We start from the raw sequence: 7957 nt of genomic DNA on the forward strand, positions 1-7957 counted from the left end.
CTCTGCTGGTAAATGACAATTCCCAGCTGGTAAATGACAGCTCCTGATTGGTCAATGACTGCTCCCTGCTGGTAAATGACAGCTCTCTGCTGGTAAATGGCAACTCCCTGCTGGTAAATGACAGTTCCCGGCTGGTAAATGACAGCTCCTGACTGGTCAATGACTGCTCCCTGCTGGTAAATGACAGCTCCCTGCTGGTAAATGACAGCTCCCTGCTGGTAAATGACAGCTCTTTGCTGGTAAATGGCAACTCCCGGCTGGTAAATGACAGCTCCCTGCTGGTGAATGGCAACTCCCTGCTGGTAAATGACAATTCCTGGCTGGTAAATGAAAGCTCCCTGCTGGTAAATGACAGCTCCCGGCTGGTAAATGACAGCTTTCAGCTGGTAAATGACAATTCCCAGCTGGTAAATGACAGCTCCTGATTGGTGAATGACTGCTCCCTGCTGGTAAATGACAGCTCTCTGCTGGTAAATGGCAACTCCCTGCTGGTAAATGACAATTCCCAGCTGGTAAATGACAGCTCCTGACTGGTCAATGACTGCTCCCTACTGGTAAATGACAGCTCCTGGCTGGTAAATGACAGTTCCCGGCTGGTAAATGACAGTTCCCTGCTGGTAAATGACAGCTCTCTGCTGGTAAATGACAATTCCCAGCTGGTAAATGACAGCTCCTGATTGGTCAATGACTGCTCCCTGCTGGTAAATGACAGCTCTCTGCTGGTAAATGGCAACTTCCTGCTGGTAAATTACAATTCCCAGCTGGTAAATGACAGCTCCTGACTGGTCAATGACTGCTCCCTGCTGGTAAATGACAGCTCCCTGCTGGTAAATGACAGTTCCCGGCTGGTAAATGACAATTCCCAGCTGGTAAATGACAGCTCCTGACTGGTCAATGACTGCTCCCTGCTGGTAAATGACAGTTCCCGGCTGGTAAATGACAGCTCTCTGCTGGTAAATGGCAACTCCCAGCTGGTAAATGACAGCTCCCTGCTTGTAAATGACAGTTCCCGGCTGGTAAATGACAGCTCCCTGCTGGTAAATGACAGCTCCCTGCTGGTAAATGACAGCTCTCTGCTGGTAAATGGCAACTCCCTGCTGGTAAATGACAGTTCCTGGCTGGTAAATGACAGCTCCCGGCTGGTAAATGACAGCTCCCTTGTGTGGTAAATGACAGCTCACTGCTGGTAAATGACAGTTCTTGGCTGGTAAATGACAGCTCCCGGCTGGTAAATGACAGCTCCCTTGTGTGGTAAATGACAGCTTCCTGCTGGTAAATAACAGCTCCCGGCTGGTAAATAACAGCTCCCGGCTGGTAAATGACAGCTCCCTGCTGGTAAATGACAGCTTCCTGCTGGTAAATGACAGTTCCTGGCTGGTAAATGACAGTTCCCTGCTGGTAAATGACAATTCCCAGCTGGTAAATGACAGCTCTCTGCTGGTAAATGACAATTCCCAGCTGGTAAATGACAGCTCCTGATTGGTCAATGACTGCTCCTTGCTGGTAAATGACAGCTCTCTGCTGGTAAATGGCAACTCCCTGCTGGTAAATGACAGTTCCCGGCTGGTAAATGACAGCTCCTGACTGGTCAATGACTGCTCCCTGCTGGTAAATGACAGCTCCCTGCTGGTAAATGACAGCTCTCTGCTGGTAAATGGCAACTCCCTGCTTGTAAATGACAGTTCCTGGCTGGTAAATGACAGCTCCCAGCTGGAAAATGACAGCTCCCTGCTGGTAAATGACAGTTCCCGGCTGGTAAATGACAGCTCCCTGCTGGTAAATGACAGCTCTCTGCTGGTAAATGGCAACTCCCTGCTTGTAAATGACAGTTCCTGGCTGGTAAATGACAGCTCCCGGCTGGTAAATGACAGCTCCCTTGTGTGGTAAATGACAGCTCACTGCTGGTAAATGAAAGCTCCCTGCTGGTAAATGACAGCTTCCTGCTGGTAAATAACAGCTCCCGGCTGGTAAATAACAGCTCCCTACTGGTAAATGACAGCTCCCTGCTGGTAAATGACAGCTTCCTGCTGGTAAATAACAGCTCCCGGCTGGTAAATGACAGCTCCCTGCTGGTAAATGACAGCTCTTTGCTGGTAAATGGCAACTCCCTGCTGGTAAAATACAGTTGCCGGCTGGTAAATGACAGCTCCCTGCTGGTAAATACAGCTCTCTGCTGGTGAATGGCAACTCCCTGCTGGTAAATGACAGCTCCCTGCTGGTAAATACAGCTCTCTGCTGGTGAATGGCAACTCCCTGCTGGTAAATGACAATTCCTGGCTGGTAAATGAAAGCTCCCTGCTGGTAAACGACAGCTCTAGGCTGGAAAATTACAGTTCCCATGTGGTAAATGACAGCTCCCTGCTGGTAAATGACAGTTCCAAGCTGGTAAATGACAGCTCCCTGCTGGTAAATGACAGTTCCAAGCTGGTAAATGACAGCTCCCTGCTGGTAAATGACAGTTCCAAGCTGGTAAATGACAGCTCCCTGCTGGTAAATGACAGTTCCAAGCTGGTAAATGACAGCTCCCTGCTGGTAAATGACAGTTCCCTGCTGGTAAATGACAATTCCCAGCTGGTAAATGAAAGCTCCCTGCTGGTAAACGACAGCTCCAGGCTGGAAAATTAGAGTTCCTATGTGGTAAATGACAGCTCCCTGCTGGTAAATGACATTTCCAAGCTGGTAAATGACAGCTCACTGCTGGTAAATGACAGCTCCCTGCTGGTAAATGACAGTTCCAAGCTGGTAAATGACAGTTCCAAGCTGGTAAAGGACATCTCTCTGCTGGTAAATGGCAGCTCTCTGCTGGTAAATGAAAGCTCGCTGCTGGTAAATGACAGTTCCTTCTGGAAGAATGGTCATACATTCCCATAGACACTCCTAAACCTTGTGGACAGCCTTCCCAGAAGAGTTGAAGCTGTTATAGCTGCAAAGGGTGGGCCAACTCAATATTGAACCCTACAGACTAAGACTGGGATGCCATTAAAGTTCATGTGTGTGTAAAGGCAGGCGTCCCAATACTTTTGGTAATATAGTGTGTGTGAATATTTATATATATATTTATATATGTATAAATATAAATACAAACAAAGACAATGCTTTTTTTCTGCCAGAACAGAGTTCCGCCACCTCCGGCACTCGCCCCTTGCCCACCACTCACTGCTGTGCTAAGCTCCTGTGTGTACAGGTGACAGGTTCCTCTGCCGGGGGTTCACAAGCTCTTTTCCTGGCGGTGCGCACCTTTCCTGGCGATCTGCACACAGCCCCCCCCCCCCCCCCTGCCCTGCACGATCCCTATGAAAGCAGAGCCGTGGGATGTGCACAGCTGCTCTGAAGCCTGTACAAACTATGACAATGTAAGTTGTAGCTGCCCCTCTCTCCTCTCTGTGGTTGTCTCTAGCTGGAGGAGAGGGGATTTGGGTGAGAAGGGATGGTTTGAACTGGAAAGGGGTGTTTGGGGGAGAGCTCTGTACTTAGGGAGGGTGGGGGGGTGCTGAGAATTTTTGGTAAACTGGTCACTGAAATATGCACTGGTTAACTCTGAACCCTGTATATAGCGCATTCCTAAGCTTTGCAGCCTGTACAAAGTGCATTCTGAACCCTGTGCCCTGTATATAACACACTCCCAAGCAGTGGCGGCTGGTGCTCAACATTTTTTTTTGGGGGGGGGGGGGGGGAGCGCAAACAGAAAAAATCTAATAGGCATTGCTTTGCGGCAAAAAACGCTGCAAAAAATTGCATGACTTTGAGGTCACAAAAGTGTGAAAGGGGCCTTCAGTAATCAAAGTATAGTGTGCCCCCATCAATGCAGAGCTACTACAGCGTGCCCCCATTCAATGCAGAGTTACTACAGCGTGCCCCCATTCAATGCAGAGTTACTACAGTGTGCCCCCATTCAATGCAGAGTTACTACAGCGTGCCCCCATTCAATGCAGAGTTACTACAGCATGCCCCCATTCAATGAAGAGTTACTACAGCATGCCCCCATTCAATGCAGAGTTACTACAGCATGCCCCCATTCAATGAAGAGTTACCACAGCATGCCCCCATTAAATAAAGAGTTACCACAGCATGCCCCTATTCAATGCAGTGACCAGCATGACCTCCATCAATGCAGTGACCAGCGTGCCGTGCCCCCATCAATGCAGTGACCAGCGTGCCATGCCCCCATCAATGCAGTGACTAGCGTGCCGTGCCCTCATCAATGCAGTGACCAGCGTGCCGTGCCCTCATCAATGCAGTGACCAGCGTGCCGTGCCCCCTTCAATGCAGTGACCAGCTTGCCGTGCCCCCTTCAATGCAGTGACCAGCTTGCCGTGCCCTCATCAATGCAGTGACCAGCTTGCCGTGCCCCCTTCAATGCAGTGACCAGCTTGCCGTGCCCCCTTCAATGCAGTGACCAGCTTGCCGTGCCCCCATCAATGCAGTGACCAGCGTGCCATGCCCTCATCAATGCAGTGACCAGCGTGCCGTGCCCCCTTCAATGCAGTGACCAGCTTGCCGTGCCCCCATCAATGCAGTGACCAGCTTGCTGTGCCCCCTTCAATGCAGTGACCAGCTTGCCGTGCCCCCTTCAATGCAGTGACCAGCGTGCCGTGCCCCCATCAATGCAGTGACCAGCGTGCCGTGCCCCCATCAATGCAGTGACTAGCTTGCCGTGCCCCCTTCAATGCAGTGACCAGCTTGCCGTGCCCTCATCAATGCAGTGACCAGCTTGCCGTGCCCTCATCAATGCAGTGACCAGCTTGCCGTGCCCCCATCAATGCAGTGACCAGCTTGCTGTGCCCCCATCAATGCAGAGACCAGCATGCGTGCGTGCGTGCGTGCCCCCTTCAATGCAGTGTGGGCCCTCCCCCCTGAGACCAGTGCACTTACCTGGAGCAGCCGCGGCGGCGGCTTCTCTTCAGTTCCGGCGGCGGCTTCTCTTCAACAATGCAGTGACCAGCTTGCCGTCACACCTATATGTTGTATATAGTGGCACACTGTCACACCTATATATTGTATATAGAGGCACTCTGTCACACCTATATATTGTATATAGTGGCACACTGTCACACCTATATGTTGTATATAGTGGGACTCTGTCATACCTATATATTGTTTATAGTGGCACACTGTCAGACCTATATACTGTATATAGTAGCACACTGTCAGACCTATATATTGTATATAGTGGCACACTGTCAGACCTATATACTGTATATAGTGGCACACTGTCACACCTATATACTGTATATAGTGGCACACTGTCACACCTATATACTGTATATAGTGGCACACTGTCAGACCTATATATTGTATATAGTGGCGCACTGTCAGACCTATATATTGTATATAGTGGCACACTGTCACACCTATATATTGTATATAGTGGCACACTGTCACACCTATATATTGTATTTAGTGGCACACTGTCACACCTATATGTTGTATATAGTGGCACACTGTCACACCTATATGTTGTATATAGTGGCACTCTGTCACACCTATATATTGTATATAGTGGCACACTGTCACACCTATATGTTGTATATAGTGGCACTCTGTCACACCTATATATTGTATATAGTGTCACTCTGTCACACCTATATGTTGTATATAGTGGCACACTGTCACACCTATATGTTGTATATAGTGGTACACTGTCACACCTATATATTGTATATAGTGACACACTGTCACACCTATATGTTGTGTATAGTGGGACTCTGTCACACCTATATATTGTATATAGTGGCACACTGTCACACCTATATACTGTATATAGTGGCACACTGTCACACCTATATACTGTATATAGTGGCACACTGTCACACCTATATACTGTATATAGTGGCACACTGTCACACCTATATACTGTATATAGTGGCACACTGTCACACCTATATATTGTATATAGTGGCACACTGTCACACCTATATAATGTATATAGTGGCACACTGTCACACCTATATATTGTATATAGTGGCACACTGTCACACCTATATATTGTATATAGTGGCACACTGTCACACCTATATATTGTATATAGTGGCACACTGTCACACCTATATATTGTATATAGTGGCACACTGTCACACCTATATACTGTATATAGTGGCACACTGTCACACCTATATACTGTATATAGTGGCACACTGTCACATCTATATACTGTATATAGTGGCACACTGTCACACCTATATACTGTATATAGTGGCACACTGTCACATCTATATATTGTATATAGTGGCACACTGTCACACCTATATGTTGTATATAGTGGCACACTGTCACACCTATATACTGTATATAGTGGCACACTGTCACATCTATATACTGTATATAGTGGCACACTGTCACACCTATATACTGTATATAGTGGCACACTGTCACATCTATATATTGTATATAGTGGCACACTGTCACACCTATATGTTGTATATAGTGGCACACTGTCACACCTATATATTGTATATAGTGGCACACTGTCACACCTATATATTGTATATAGTGGCACACTGTCACACCTATATATTGTATATAGTGGCACACTGTCACACCTATATATTGTATATAGTGGCACACTGTCACACCTATATGTTGTATATAGTGGCACACTGTCACGCCTATATATTGTATATAGTGGCACTCTGTCACACCTATATATTGAGCGCAGTACCCAGGGCAAGGGTCAGTGATTGATAAGAGTATTTATCCTGGGAGTGCCGCCTGTTAATCGCTCTGACACCTACATACAGAGAAGTATTACTGATCTCTGATCTGACCCCACACACAGCCAGTCCTGGATGGAAGCCATGGGGTCTGGCCAATGTTAGATATTGTATATCAGAAACACAGTTCACATCCGTACAGCAGACCTGTGAAAGGGTTAACACACTGACAGTCATGTGGCTGTGTAGGTGCCAATATATACAGAGAGAGAACAGAGAGAGAGAGAGAGAGAGAGAACAGAGAGAGAGAGAGAGAGAGAGAGAACAGAGAGAGAACAGAGAGAGAACAGAGAGAGAACAGAGAGAGAGAGAACAGAGAGAGAACAGAGAGAGAACAGAGAGAGAGAACAGAGAGAGAGAACACAGAGAGAGAGAGAACAGAGAGAGAACAGAGAGAGAGAGAACAGAGAGAGAGAACAGAGAGAGAGAGAACAGAGAGAGAGAGAGAGCAGAGAGAGAGAGAACAGAGAGAGAGAACAGAGAGAGAGAGAACAGAGAGAGAGAGAACAGAGAGAGAACAGAGAGAGAACAGAGAGAGAGAACAGAGAGAGAACAGAGAGAGAACAGAGAGAGAGAACAGAGAGAGAACAGAGAGAGAGAACAGAGAGAGAACAGAGAGAGAGAACAGAGAGAGAACAGAGAGAGAGAACAGAGAGAGAGAGAACAGAGAGAGAGAACAGAGAGAGAACAGAGAGAGAACAGAGAGAGAGAACAGAGAGAGAACAGAGAGAGAGAACAGAGAGAGAACAGAGAGAGAGAGAACAGAGAGAGAACAGAAGAGAGAGAACAGAGAGAGAGAGAACAGAGAGAGAGAACAGAGAGAGAACAGAGAGAGAACAGAGAACAGAGAGAGAACAGAGAGAGAACAGAGAGAGAACAGAGAGAGAACAGAGAGAGAACAGAGAACAGAGAGAGAACAGAGAGAGAACAGAGAGAGAGAACAGAGAGAGAACAGAGAGAGAGAACAGAGAGAGAACAGAGAGAGAACAGAGAGAGAACAGAGAGAGAGAGAACAGAGAGAGAACAGAGAGAGAGAGAACAGAGAGAGAACAGAGAGAGAACAGAGAGAGAACAGAGAGAGAACAGAGAGAGAGACAGAGAGAGAGAACAGAGAGAGAACAGAGAGAGAGAGAACAGAGAGAGAACAGAGAGAGAGAGAACAGAGAGAGAACAGAGAACAGAGAGAGAACAGAGAGAGAGAGAGAACAGAGAGAGAGAACAGAGAGAGAGAGAGAACAGAGAGACCG

The sequence above is a fragment of the Pelophylax lessonae genome, assembly GCF_965119305.1.
Source record: "Pelophylax lessonae genome assembly, chromosome: 4".
Classification (NCBI taxonomy): domain Eukaryota; kingdom Metazoa; phylum Chordata; class Amphibia; order Anura; family Ranidae; genus Pelophylax; species Pelophylax lessonae.